The sequence below is a fragment of the Phaenicophaeus curvirostris genome, chromosome 2, assembly GCF_032191515.1.
Source record: "Phaenicophaeus curvirostris isolate KB17595 chromosome 2, BPBGC_Pcur_1.0, whole genome shotgun sequence".
Taxonomy (NCBI): Eukaryota; Metazoa; Chordata; class Aves; order Cuculiformes; family Cuculidae; genus Phaenicophaeus; species Phaenicophaeus curvirostris.
In genome coordinates this window covers 20,650,280-20,665,426 of record NC_091393.1, presented here as the reverse complement: position 1 = coordinate 20,665,426, position 15,147 = coordinate 20,650,280, and positions in this window count along the sequence as shown.

Genomic DNA, 15,147 nt, shown 5'->3' with positions numbered 1-15,147 from the left:
TCATTGGCAAATCCAATGGTTTTTTTTTTATGTTTCATAGTGTCAGTGAGTGAAGATTTTGATATATTCTTCCCAATGTTTAAGTAAACTGAGGACCAGTGAAAATGAAGCATAAGTGAGACAGAGAGTCTTTGCTTCACTTCAACACTATGAGGACTTTAACAAAATTTCCTATCTTTACTTTAGGGTTTGCTTCTTTGTCCTGAGGCAATAAACTCTAAAGAAATAAAGACCATAATTCTAACAATGTCTCAGGCTGTGTTTTAGCCCCTGTTAAGCAGAAGCTTAAATTCTGTCAAGAAAGAAAAGAAAAAGCAACCTTTATTCAGTGGGCTGCTAAAAACTGTTAAATCCCAGGGAGGTCAGTGGAAGCTGAGCAAGGACCGTGCTTCTGACAAGCTGTTTATTATTTGTGTTCTTCAGCTCTTGGCCCAGATTAATACTCTCCTGCCCATAAACATGGACACCTAAACCAAGAATGGTCTCAAGTTCCACCAGGGGAGGTTCAGGCTGGACATTAGGAAAAAATATTTCATGGAAAGGGTCATTAGGCACTTGGACTTGATGATCCAGTGGGTCCTTTCCAACCTATTGATTCTATGATTCAATGATTCTCTTCTCCAGGCTGAGAAGTCCCAGCGCTCACATTATCTACTCATATGAGAGATGCTCCAATCCCTTAATCAACTTATGCTGGGCTCTCTCCAGTATGTCCACTGCTGGTTCATGTTCAACTTGGTATCCACCAGGACCCCCAGATCCTGTAAAGCTGCTTTGTACTGGGTGGCCTCAGCACATACTGGTGCCTGGGATTGTTCCTGCACAGGTGCAGGATTTTCTACTTCCTTTTTTTTGAATTTTATGAGATTCCTATGAGTCCATTTCTTAGTTACACGAAATCTATAAGAAACAGAGAAATAAGAAGTAAATATCTTATAAATAAGGAATTATTTAGATAATGAAATGTTATAGAGAAAGGACACGTTTTTTTTACTTCCCTCTCCTTCAGGAAGAGCACATATGCCTAAGTCACTCCTGATAGACATAGGTCTTGTTTAATCTTAACAAGCTCCAGTAATGAAAACTTGTCAAGTCCCCACAGGTACTTTACTATGAGAAGGTTTATCCTTACGTCTAGCCTGAAATCTTCCTTGCTCTGACCACCGCTTCTCTGTGATGGCTTTTGAATATCATTGTATTCCCACTCTTCTCTTCATTAAGCTGAACAACCCCACTTTATTATATCTTTGTGATTTTAGATCTTTTATTATACTTTTTGCTGGACGCTATAGTTTTTATGTATCCTTCTTAAAGTATGATGACTAGCTGCAAAAGCCACACTTGTGGACTTTTAGTCTGGGTTTTGGTGATGGTTCCTACTGCAATTCCAAAAATAACAAAAAAGGCAGCTGAACTATGTTGAGCTGAATGGCTGTGCAAAAGAGTCATTGTGCTTACCAAATTCAAGCTTTAGCCAGCTCAACTGTATCCAATTTTCATCATAACAATGCAAAAGACAGAGACCTGAAGTCTGGAGTAAACAATCTCAATCTCATATATCTGTAAAATAATATTTATCAGCTAACTATGATTTCAGGCTGTGTCTATGTAATGTTGTTTCCTTGCCATCCATCTGTAGGGAACTTCATCTGTACACTACATAAAAATGAGGGTGATCATCCAGTTCAAATTTATCACTTTCACTACTTCTATACTCAGCAGAAAGAGGGAGGACTCCTGGAGGGTGATTCATCCTGGATTAAAGTAAGTATCAAAAATACACTGGGGAACTTTTGTTCTTTGAGACCTCTCTCTTCAATAACCGCTGAGACAGCCAAGTCAATTAGCTTAAATTAGACACTTAACCTTTAGATGGCTAAATTAGGTGAGCGAAAGTAATTACAAACAATATTCTGTTTCAGAAATTCTCATTACTATTGAAAAAAAATACTACTGCAAAAGATGACCTCATGAAATATTATCCTGCTGACTGCTTTGTCCAGCGTAATTGAGCAAAAATGCTTGTAAAAACAAAACAGGGGGAGTTGTGGGCTATCTACTCAATAAACTCTATGCACACGTCGCGACTAATGGCCTGTGGTGAATCTGCTAAAAATGTCAAGGGTTGAATCACTGCAGTATGAGCAAATCGAGTGGTAGGAATTGGCTGGTTTTCCAGAGATTAAAAAATAATATAAACCATCAAGTTGAAAAAGAGTTGCTTCAATCGGGCATCTGCAGCACAGACTCAGAAATGTGCAATTTCTCTCAGTTTACGCAATCACCAGTGTTTTATACAATCCATGTATTTGATTGTTCAATAAATTACTGAGGTTAAGAGCCCAGCAGATTTCAGGAATAAGTGCACATCAATTACTATGGTCCCTATTTTGAGTTAGTTTGTTTGGGCATGTGTAGCCATGCCCTGTGGTCTTCATTAAGTAGGATATAGAATCATAGAATCATAGAATAACCAGGTTGGAAGGGACCCACCGGATCCTCGAGTCCAACCATTCCTATCAAACACTAAACCATGCCCCTTAGCACCTCGTCCACTTAGAAGTCCTAAACAAGCGCTTATTGTCTTACACAAAAAATGCTTAACATTTGAAGGAAATTCTTGGGGTACTGCTATCCTCCTCCCTGTGCTGTGCCTCTCACTCAGCTGCACTGGAACAACAGTTTTTTCACAGTGTAAACTGGATTATGAACTGAACTACTGTCAAAAACCACTAATTTTTTCTTTTCCTGAAGCCAAATAATTTCCCTGATCTGCTCCACAGCATGGCACATTGTCACACAAGGATAAAAAAAAAAATGCCTACACTAGCATCACAGCTGAATTTATCATAATGTGACACTGTGGTGTGAGATACCATGTGAGATATCAAATATTCTATAGAAATGAATTCATAGAATCACAGAATCACCAGGTTGGAAGAGACCCACCGGATCATCGAGTCCAACCATTCCTATCAAATACTAAACCATGTCCCTCAGCACCTCGTCCACCCGTGCCTTAAACACCTCCAGGGAAGGTGACCCAACCACCTCCCTGGGCAGCCTCTGCCAGTGCCCAATGACCCTTTCTGTGAAAAATTTTTTCCTAATGTCCAGCCTGAACCTCCCCTGGCGGAGCTTGAGGCCATTCCCTCTTGTCCTGTCCCCTGCCACTTGGGACAGTCATAATTTTTTAGGACCTTACAATAAAATATCTTTTTCTGTAGGACATGCAAGAGAACTGAGAAAGCAATGTTGTGACCAAAAGTCTTGGTTTTTCCTTATCAGAAATAATGTGCTGTAAGTTTGCAAGACGGGCACCACGTCACCTACCAGCATTGTCCCCATTCCATGAGACACTTTGTGGTGAAGACAGGGACTCACTATTTGAGTAGCAAATACTGCCCACCCAGCTGATCTCTGCTGATTGCTTTTGCAACTCAATACACTGCAGACTGTCACTAATTTAACTGCAGAAAGAGAGTTCTCTGTTTGAGTTGTCAGCTGGTAATGAATGATTACTTCTAATAAAAGTAAATTCCAAATGATATAGATAGAAACCAAATAACGTGTATCTCAAAGATGGTGAACATTGCACATGTCTGAAAACTGGCATAGCAGATGAGAGAGACCTAGATTGATGAGCATGCTCAGCAATGACAAGACAGCAACAATCATTTGTGACTTTTGATAGCTGCTGCTTAGCTAATAGCTGCTTTTTTTTGGGGGGGGACTTTTGATAGCTGCTGCTACAACCTCAAGGAAGTTGTAGAGAGGAGGGTGCTGGCCTCTTCTCCCAAGTGACGGGGGACAGGACGAGAGGGAATGGCCTCAAGCTCCGCCAGGGGAGGTTTAGGCTGGACATCAGGAAAAAATTCTTCACAGAAAGGGTCATTGGGCACTGGCAGAGGCTGCCCAGGGAGGTGGTTGAGTCACCTTCCCTGGAGGTGTTTAAGGCACGGGTGGACGAGGTGCTGAGGGGCATGGTTTAGTGTTTGATAGGGATGGTTGGACTCGATGATCCGGTGGGTCTCTTCCAACTTGGTGATTCTATGATTCTATGATTCTAATCAGCATCCAGGCTACGCTTAGCACCTGTATGTACTATCTTCTTCTGGCAGGGAGGAAGAAAGCAGGATCTAGGAAACAAGAACAGGGAAGAAGGTGAGGTTGTTGTGTGTGAAATGGAGCAGAGGGTTGTAAGGATGCTCAGGGAAAGAAAACACAGTGATCTATAAAAGGCTGAGTTGTTTGTGCTCTCCTAACCATAGAAGAAGTGCTGTACTTCTAATGCCATAGAGAGTTGAGGAATTATGCCAGGTCGCAGATGCTTCAGAGAGATCTTCTTTATTCAGTGACCTGTTCCCACATCCTGTGTGGGTCACTCTGCATTTGCAGCTGGAACAAAGCTACTCAGAAATCCATCTCTACACCACAGCAGGCACTGCTAGCTTTATAGCTACACAGAGATGGAATAAATTGGTTTGCGACATCTGTGTGGAGTAATAGAGACGGAAAGGAATGGATAATGTGACTTGCTGTCTTTTTCCTTCTGTTTTTAGTTTATTTAAATACTCAAGTGGGCCTTCAGTTCCAGAATTAAGTCTTATTAATGCCTATAAGAAATACAAGGTACCCTATCTTGTCAGGTTTGCTCTCCTCAACTGCTGGTCAACTTAGCTTCAATTATAATTGCAATGAATAAGTAAAAAACCAAGACGAGAAACTGGGCAACTATGTCTCCCTTTAATGAGCTGAAACCATTTTAGGTATCATACCATCAGCAAAACTTCAGCCTAAATATCTGGGCGTTGCCTCAAAATGTTCTTCTGGCTGACTGCCAAAGGCCTTTTCTGCATTAAATGAGACCCCCAGAGCCTGATCTATTTTTTCATATATTTCAGTCCTGATGTTTTTGTGGCTCATGCGGTACTGCTGTTATCATCCTTGTCTCTGTGCCTGTAGTACTAAATAGTCATAGCTTGTCTGTACGATTTATTTTGTTTCAAATGTTTCTGTTGGCAAATCTTACAAAGGAAAAAAAAGAAAAATATTACTTAACTAAGTTTTTAAAAGAGAGGAATGGAAAAATGTATATTATTCACAATTAATTTATTCTTTGGATATTTTCACTCTTGCTAACAAAATTAGGTAAGATATATCCATGATAGCAGTTTGAGATTCTTGCTGCATTCTGCAAGGAACTCGAAAATAGTTGGTTTTAGTAGTATGGCAAAAGATAAAAATGATGGATTTGTAAGAGCTTAGTTTTATAAAGTTTGCTTCAACTTCAGTTTTTAATTTGACAATATTCTCTAAATGGCATCTTGGCTCGTATCAGAAACAGCATGACCAGCAGGTCCAGGGAGGTTATTCTCCCTCTGGACTCGGCACTGGTGAGACCGCTCCTCGAATCCTGTGTTCAGTTCTGGGCCCCTCACCACAAGAAGGATGTTGAGGCTCTGGAACGAGTCCAGAGAAGAGCAACAAAGCTGGTGAGGGGGCTGGAGAACAGGCCTTATGAGGAGCGGCTGAGAGAGCTGGGGGTGTTTAGCCTGGAGAAGAGGAGGCTGAGGGGAGACCTCATTGCTCTCTACAACTACCTGAAAGGAGGTTGTGGAGAGGAGGGTGCTGGCCTCTTCTCCCAAGTGACAGGGGACAGGACGAGAGGGAATGGCCTCAAGCTCTGCCAGGGGAGGTTCAGGCTGGACACCAGAAAAAAATTTTTCATGGAAAGTGTCATTGGGCACTGGCAGAGGCTGCCCAGGGAGGTGTTTCAGTCACCTTCCCCCGAGGTGTTTAAAAGATGAGTAGATGAGGTGCTCATGGACATGATTCAGTGGCAGATAGGAATGCTGGACTCGATGATCCAAGAGGTCTTTTCCAACCTGGTGATTCTATGATTCGAAGATTCTATGAAATGCCTTTTCCTTAAGATAATGTATTTTTCAAAAGTTAGGCTTTCATTTTTTGGGATGCTAATGAAGTAAGCGTTGTAATTCAAATCACTACTTAAAATAATACCAACCATGACCACTGCTGTGCTTCCTAAGCTTCTACCACTCTAAATTCATGCAATAACAAATAGCAATGCTTTGCCTGCCATGGTCAGAGTGTAGGTGTCTTTACAACATTGGTCACAGAACGTATTACTTATCAAACTATTATTGGTGTATTTTGAGATGCTGATGCTAAAACATCTTCCAGACATGCCGATTTGTGCGTGAATAATGAATTGCTTCTCCAAGACCATGGCTTGTACACTCCACTGCAATATTAACAATGAAAAGGAAAAAGATAATTTGCTGCTTCTATGCAAATGTTCTTAGGCAAAAATGTACCCAGCATACAGAGAGCCTTTTCCTGTTTTTAAAAAAGCTAATTTCAGATAGTTGAAGAAATCTGAGTAACTCGGCTGTAGTCAGGCTTGTGTAGCAAGCACAGCTGGACTTCAGACACTGACTCATTCTGCAATTACCAATATCCAGCTTTTTTTCCAACAGGCTCTCTTCTGCCAATAAATCTTCCAGCCTCCCATAATGTACTGTCGGGCTGAGGTCATGTCAACGTAGACATAAAAACTAAATCTATATCCATGCCCATAAGGAGGAAAATAAGGCAAGAAATTTGGAACTAACTAGCACTAATAAAGCAAAAAAACAACTGGGAAACATACAAACAGGTTTAGAACTTCTTCATACAAGTGGAAATATTCTACATCTGTGTTTAGCAGGCTGCTCTCTGTAAGTCTTCTATATTTTTGTAGCAAGCAGGAGAAGTAAGCAATTTATACATAAGAAAAGCTACCGTTACTTAAAGCAGTGAGACAACATAATTTGACTTTGTATGATGTTACAGCCAAAACAACAGGGGAAAAACTCCCATGTTTCAGTAAAGATAAGAAAATAAACAAGCTCCAGTCTTGCTGTTATATGTGAATAAATAATTATTGATCTGAATGACCATTTGCAATGTTTTGCTGCAAATTTCAGATATGCAAAATCCAAAAAGCCTCAGCCAAAGGAAAGGCTAGAACCAGACAAAAGTAATGTGAAGAAAAAATACTAAGACAAAGTAATATATTTTTCTAGTAGGAAGGTTGTCTCAGGAATTAGCTAGTATTTTAATCATCTCCATCTCATAACTCTTGCTCAGGTGACTTCCAATTAATTTGGAATTTTGCTTGCATAAGGAATGTAGGGGTTACCTCTACCTCCTCACGCTGTTATCAACTCATAACAGGGAGCAGGACCTAGCATCACATAAAAGGGACTTTCACAAAAATACTTAAGTTTCCACTTTTGTGCATTTGAAAAAGATCATAAAAATCAGACCCAGAAAATAAACACCACCCCCAAAAAAAGAATGGAGTAACAAAGGGAAAATGAATCAGCTACACAGGCACCTAAATTAAGGCAGGCTAGGTGGCCCTTCTGAGGCCAGCAAGGATACCTACCTCTTTCCAAATATTCCATGGGAAACTATTCCCTTTAACAAAAGAGCTTAAAAGGTAGGTGCAGGTTCTGTGGCTAAATTAGGCAGACAGGATCCCACTCTGATGTTTATTTTGGGGGGTTTCACTTGTAATGGTGTAAGTGCTCGAGTAAGTGTAACATAAGAGATTTATTAGCAATTGGAAGGCGGCTGGCCACTTACGTTGAGGCTGGAATTCTGCAGACTGTTTTACACAGCGGCTGGGTATTTAAAACCCTGTGTGTGTCAGTACTGAAGAGGACATTTTTTCAGGATCAAGTCATATGCTTAAAAAGGGAAATCCGCCTGGCCAAACCCATATTATTCAACAGCCCTAAATAAACACCAAAAAGGCTGAAGAAAATCTTTAAAACTGCAGTTGGTTTTCTTTTAATGGAAACTGAATAATATTTTAAAGTTTTCAGACAGTAAGAGATTTTCCTCGTAAAAAATATTTAAAATCTTTTTTTGCGTTGTTCTGAATCCTGACAAGTAATTCTTTACATGGTTAAAAAAAAGATAAAAATCTGAGATATATAGCTATGTCTTTTTTTTATGCTGGATAGCAATACTTTTGGGGTTGAAGAAATCTTTTTATTGTAATAACTACAGATTACTTAATAAGAAAGGATCCTACTCTTTACTGCTATACAGGTATAAATTCAGTATAATTAAGTATTAGATATGCAGCAACTCTTAAATGTAATATGTAACAAAACCATTTTCTTCTTCTAAGTTAGTTTAGTGGTAATAATTTCCAAGAAAGTAAAACAACAGCATTTGTACAGATGGACAAACTGAAAAACTTCTTCGCATTTTTCAGAAGCTCACAATCTAAATACGATAAAGACAGATATTAGGAAAAAGAAGAGGGACATCCTTGAGCAGCGGAATATGTTAAGTCTAGAAATAAATTCTACTTTCTTAGTCCTGATGCTCCACAGTTCAAACCTGCCCCTGCTGGTTGTTTGGAGACGATGGAGCAGGGGCTGAGCTCAAGCTGTATTTCGGCTGATCATCCAGGATGTTTGTGTTTACTGGCTGGTTGCTGCTGTTTCACACAAAAGAGGCTGAATTCCACTCCTCTTTCCCATGGAAGCAATTTGCATATCTCCTTCTCCCTTCCCTTTACGCAGTTTACAATTTCCCAAAATTTGTGAATTCTTCTTATCTTTAGGCTCCAACTTCTCCCTCTAGCACGGATTGAATGCTAAGAAGTTATTAGAGGAAGATTAAAAAGACTAAACCAAACAAAACAAAGCAGGCTTCCAAGAGTGGGATCCTTCCAGAGACGCCTAGCACAGAGACAGGGGACATTATTTCTTAATATGTAGCGCGAAAAATGATGTTAAGGAATCAAAAATATGAGATAAAACAGAGCAATAATGCAGGGAGTATATTAGCTACTGCAGCCTAAACATACTGAAGAAGATGCATGCAGTGAGAGGCAGAGGTGAATGACAGACCTACCTATCAGGATAAATTTAAGAAGATTGTGAATATGTATCTAGATTTCCTCTGCCTGTGTACTTAAGTCTTGGACAGGGGATGTGGGAAATAAATCCAGGATCTGAAAGCCCTATATGAGTGGCACCAGGGAGACCTGGAGTGTCACAAGGGATGTGACCATCATCGCTCCTCACTTAAATAAATTAACACTGAAAGACTGAGAGTGTATTCCAACTAAAACAGCCCCCTGAACCTCTTTTCACTTCATGATTCATGCTCTACTCACTTTGGAGCCTGCAGGAATTTAAAGGCCAGCTCAGAACATTTACCCTGCTATTTATAGGAAGTACAGAGGTATCTGTGCATCGTGGTCAGAAAAAAAATTTCGATATAACCTGGATGACAGATATTTAAAGGAGAAATAAAGAGCATGGAGCAGAGAACTGCAAAACAGGCATACAGAGAGAAGCAGGGCTAGCGATGGCATAAAAACACTACATGGAAACTGTAAACCAGTCAAGACTTCTGGAAAAGCAAGATCAGTAAAAAAAATGGAGTTAAATGATGGAAAAATCTATAAATAATTATTCTGAATAAACAAAAGTTTAAACAATATTCAAGAAGAACATTTTAAGAGGTGAAAACATCCAGAAAACATGCTGTTAAGACAATACATACGAAGATTCAATTACATGAGAATTTAATCAGGTTGATGATACAGGCAGTAAATAAGATTGTGAGTAAATTAACAATAAGAGCTGGAAGCACAGAAGAGACATTTTGTGCTAATCCCTGCCATCCGCAGAGATCCAAACATCCCATGATAGATGAATGGGGCAGCTTGAAAGACAGACTAGATACTGGCATCACCACATTTACCCTTTTATTAGCACTTGTAGTTATGCAAGTAGAGAAGATCTGGGCTCTGACAGATTAGCATCAGGCACTCTGCTAGTTAGTATAACAAAAGTAGGAGTAGAAACTGCAATGATATATATTTAATGCAAATAAGGCTTTTAGTTTTTTTGTTATTTAAGTAGCAGAACATTTGGGGTGTGGTGGATTGGACTGGGTTTGGATGGGATGATGAGGACAGTTTGACAGCTGACCATATGGAGGTTGTAAAACATTTGTGAAGTAGGTTGTTGTAACATAAACAATTCCCTTAAAAAAATACTTAAAAAATCAGACCCTACTGGTATTGTTACTGTGGAAGTGATGAAAATATACATATGAAAAAAGTAACCAAACTACTATAGTGAGCGATATTACTGTCTATTGGCTTCAATAACTGCATCAGTAAGAAACTTTGGGTTATGAAATTTGGAGAGTTGTCCCCTAAGGTGATATCTTTTCACTTCTTTGTCCATTTTCCTTTCCCAAGAAAATTATTGTTGTGTGGAAGGGCTGCCAAACCACTCATAAGGTTTTACATTTTAAGATTTATTTGAGCCTAGTAAAATGGTTGTTAATTTTGCTTCCTAGTTTCTGCTGAAGTAATTGTATGACTTTTTGCAATACTGCTAGTGTAAATAATTAACTGAAATTTTAAAAAAATAAGCAGGGCAGGTCTTCACATAATTGCAGACAATCTGAGGATCAGTATTCAGCATTGGAGGAAAAAAATAGTAACAGTGGAAAGAAGGAGAATGGCAGACGTTGAAATAACTGCTGACCTATTAAAAATCAGCAGGACACGGTTCAGTCAAAGGAACGGTCATGGACAGCAAACTGCATACCATGGGTTTGAAAAGTGTGGTACTGCTTATGTGCCAAACCCGATGCATGAATTGATACCAAATTAAAATTAAAAGCATTGCTGTTTTCTGCAGAGTGCTCTGCATTGCCACACTTTCCCCCCTGCTCTGCTCCAGGCTGGGTACAGAACTCAGAGCAAATGTGCAAACTCTTATCTTACTCCTTGACCTGCCCTGGATGGCGTCAATCAGATCTCTTGGGTATGAACACACTGGTCAAAGGCAAAACTCTGCTCTCTTCTAACTCTAGGTGGATTTTGCCAGATGCACTCCTACTTCCAAGCAACTCGTGTAGCAGCCAGATGGAGAAGGGGAAAAACTGCAGAGTTTCTGCACAGAGGTGAGCACTGGCTATTTGAAAAAAAAGTTGTTTTCGGTTAAAGTTCCTTTTTTATATATATAAACACACACACGTGAAATGACATAAAGTTGCTTTGGTTAAACATATTACAAAAATATAAGTCCATAAAAAGATATTGAGTGCAGCCTAAACACATAAAAAAACGGTCCTTTTCTGCCAGTGCAGCAATGTGGCTTCCCTGCTTCCTTATCTTATTTTAGAGGATGTCTGTTCTTTGTAAAACTAGTTCTCTTTTAGATACACATCTACTTTAGCTCAAAGCATATATAAGCTATACAAGCTTAGAAAACAGACATTTATCAATTGTGCTAGTGCCCGTTATCTGGCTTAATTATGTATAGTCATATTCTTCCCCATTCTTTCTAACTGCAGCCTTGTTAAAATTCCTTATTTAAGCTTAAGTATCCAGGTACAGGCAGGCTAAAAGTTATTATTCAAGCTAATCCTATATTTTGGTTCTAAAAATCACAAAACCTATACATAATATTCAAATATATAATAGGTTACCAACTTATAAGAAATAATTTCTTCCTTCAACTGGTTACAGCACATCAAATGCTGTAAAAAAAAAAAGACCAGTCCAAAGGGCCCGTTCCATCATAGAATCATAGAGTAGTTTGGGTGGGAAGGTATCTTAAAAATCATGTAATACGAAACCCCCCTAGACATCCCACTACATCAGGCTGCCCAAGGTCCCATCCAACCTGCCCTTGAACACCTCCAGGGATGGGGCAGCCACAGCTTCCCTAGGCAACCTGTGCCAGGGCCTCACCACCCTCATTAGGAAGAAATTCTTCCTAATGTCTAGTCTAAATCTGCCCCTCTCCAGTTTGTACCCATTGCCCTTCATTCCATCCCTACAAGCCTTTGTAAACACTCCCTCCCCTGCTTTCTTGTAGCTCCTTTCAGGTACTGGAAGGTCACTATAAGATCTCCTTGGAGCCTTCTCTTGAGGTTTAACAAGGCCAAATGCCGGGTCCTGCACTTGGGGCACAACAACCCTATGCAGTGCTACAGACTAGGAGAAGTCTGGCTGGAAAGCTGCCTGGAGGAGAGGGACCTGGGGGTGTTGGTTGACAGCGACTGAACATGAGCCAGCAGTGGCCCAGGTGGCCAAGAAGGCCAATGGCATCTTGGCTTGGATCAGAAACGGCGTGACCAGCAGGTCCAGGGAGGTTATTCTCCCTCTGTACTCGGCACTGGTGAGACCGCTCCTCGAATACTGTGTTCAGTTCTGGGCCCCTCACCACAAGAAGGATGTTGAGGCTCTGGAACGAGTCCAGAGAAGAGCAACGAAGCTGGTGAAGGGGCTGGAGAACAGGCCTTATGAGGAGCGGCTGAGAGAGCTGGGGGTGTTTAGCCTGGAGAAGAGAAGGCTGAGGGGAGACCTCATTGCTCTCTACAACTACCTGAAAGGAGGTTGTGGAGAGGAGGGTGCTGGCCTCTTCTCCCAAGTGACAGGGGACAGGACGAGAGGGAATGGCCTTAAGCTCCGCCAGGGGAGATTTAGGCTGAACATTAGGAAAAAATTCTTCACAGAAAGGGTCATTGGGCACTGGAACAGGCTGCCCAGGGAGGTGGTTGAGTCACCTTCCCTGGAGGTGTTTAAGGCACGGGTGGACGAGGTGCTGAGGGGCAGGGTTTAGTGTTTGATAGGAATGGTTGGACTCGATGATCCGGTGGGTCTCTTCCAACCTGGTGATTCTATGATTCTATGCTTCTATGATTCTCTTCTCCAGGCTGAACAACCCCAACTCTCTCAGCCTGTTCGTGTACGGAAGGTGCTCCACCTCTTGGATCATCCTTGTAGCCTCCTCTGGGCCCGTTCCAACAGCTCCATCTCCTTCTTACGCTGAGGATTCCAGAATTGGGCACAGGATTCCAGCTGAGGTCCCACAAGAGAGGAACAGAGGGGCACAATCCCCTCCCTCGCTCTGCTGGCCGCGCTGCTCTGATGCAGCCCAGGACACCGTTGGCCTCTGGGCTCTGAGCGCACACTGCCCGCTCATGTCGAGCTTCTCATCGACGAGTACCCAAGTCCTTCTCTGCAGGGCAGCTCTCAATCACATCATCCCCCATCCTGTACTGAAACCAAAGACAGCCCCGGCCCAGGTGCGGACCTTGTCCTTGGCCCTGTCGAACCCCCCGAGTTCCCACCCACCCAACTCCACCCCGTCCGGGTATCCGGGTAGGGCGAGCCGGGCACCACAGAGCTCCCGCCGGGGCTAGAGCGGCCGCCATATGCGCACGCCCGAAGCCGGCGCCGCCATGTCGGCTGTGGGCACCGCGGCCCCGCGCGAGGGATGCGGCGGGAGAGGGACCGGGCGGAAGTGAGCGTGGTGCGGCGGGGCGGAAGTGGGCGGGGCCTGGCCGAGCGCGGGAAAGTGAGGCGGTGGAGCCGTGTGCGGCTGCAGGTGGGGGCTTCTCTGGGATGGGGGTGTGTTCACCAGGAATGGGAGGTGATGGGAGAGAGGGGTGGGTTTCGTCGGGGTGGGGTGCGGGGTAGGGTGCGGGGTAGATGCGAGGAGCGGCTGAGAGAGCTGGGGTTGTTTAGCCTGGAGAAGAAGAGGCTGAGGGGTGACCTCATCGCTCTCTACAACTACCTGAAAGGAGATTGTAGAGAGGAGGGTGCTGGCCTCTTCTCCCAAGTGACAGGGGACAGGGCGAGAGGGAATGGCCTCAAGCTCCACCAGGGGAGGTTTAGGCTGGACATTAGGAAAAAAATTTTCACAGAAAGGGTCATTGGGCACTGGCAGAGGCTGCCCAGGGAGGGGGTTGAGTCACCTTCCCTGGAGGTGTTTAAGGCACGGGTGGAAGAGGTGCTGAGGGACATGGTTTAGTGTTTGATAGGAATGGTTGGACTCGGTGATCCGGTGGGTCTCTTCCAACCTGGTGATTCTATGATTCTATGATTCTAGATACTGAAAATGCTGGCAAATAAACTTTCTAAGACTCACTTTGGAGTTTTAGAGAGCAAGCACGCGTTATCAGGCCCGGGGAGCAAGAGGCAATGATCTCCTAGCAATCCCGTGGAGCGAGACGGGCTGTTACAGAATATATTCCCCGCTTACATATGTATGGATAGATTTTCCCAGAAATCTCATGCATATTCTGTAACTTGCCAAGGTTTGGTTTTAATAAACTTCATTATGAACTTCACAACAGTCAAACCTCTTGCTAATGTGGAGCTTTGGAGCCAGCTCTCTATCTGAGCTTGCATTTGAGTCTGGGAGAGACTGCATAGAATCATAGAATAGTTTTGAGTTGGGAGGGACCTTAAAGATGATCCAGTTCCAAGCCCCCCTGCCCATGGCAGGGACAACTCTCACCAGACCAGGCTGCCCAAAGCCCCATACAGCCTGGCCTTGAACACCTCCAGGGATGGGGCAGCCACAGCTTCCTTGGGCAACCTGTGCCAGTTCCTCACTGCTCTCATCGTGAAGAAATTCTTCTTTATAAAAAGCCTAAATCTGCCCTTCTCCAGTTTATACCCGTTCCCCCTTGTCCTATCACCACAAGCCTTTGTGAGCAATCCCTCCCCAGCTTTCATGTAGGCCCTCCTCAAGTATTGGAAGGTAGCTGTAAGATCTCCTCGGAGCCTTCTCTTCTCCAGGCACAGAAGAAGACACATCTGTTCATACTGAACAGAAGGTGTTAGCATTTCCAAAAGAATTCATGATGTTTGGAGAAACACTATCTGAAAGAAAACAGTGGCCCAGGTTGCCCAGGGGAAGTTGTGGCTGGCCCCTCCCTGGAGGTGTTCAAGGCCAGGTTGGATGGGGCCTTGGGTTGCCTGATCTGGTGGGAGGTGTCCTGCGCCTGGCAGAGGGGCTGGAACTGGATGATCTTTCAAGTCCTTTCCAACCCAAACCATTCTATGACTCTATGAAAAATGCTGTCAGAGGGACATTCTGTCTAACTTCCAAAAAACCGCAATTACTCAGATGAAACTTAACTCTAGCTTAAATAAAAAATGCTCCACTTTTTGTGATACTAACTACTTATTGTATTGGGATGGAGGGGGGGACGAGGCTGCCATGGGAGGCAGGGGATGGGTCTCTCTGGGAGGAGGGGGGGCTTCATCTGTGGCCACTGCCACCTTTTCCC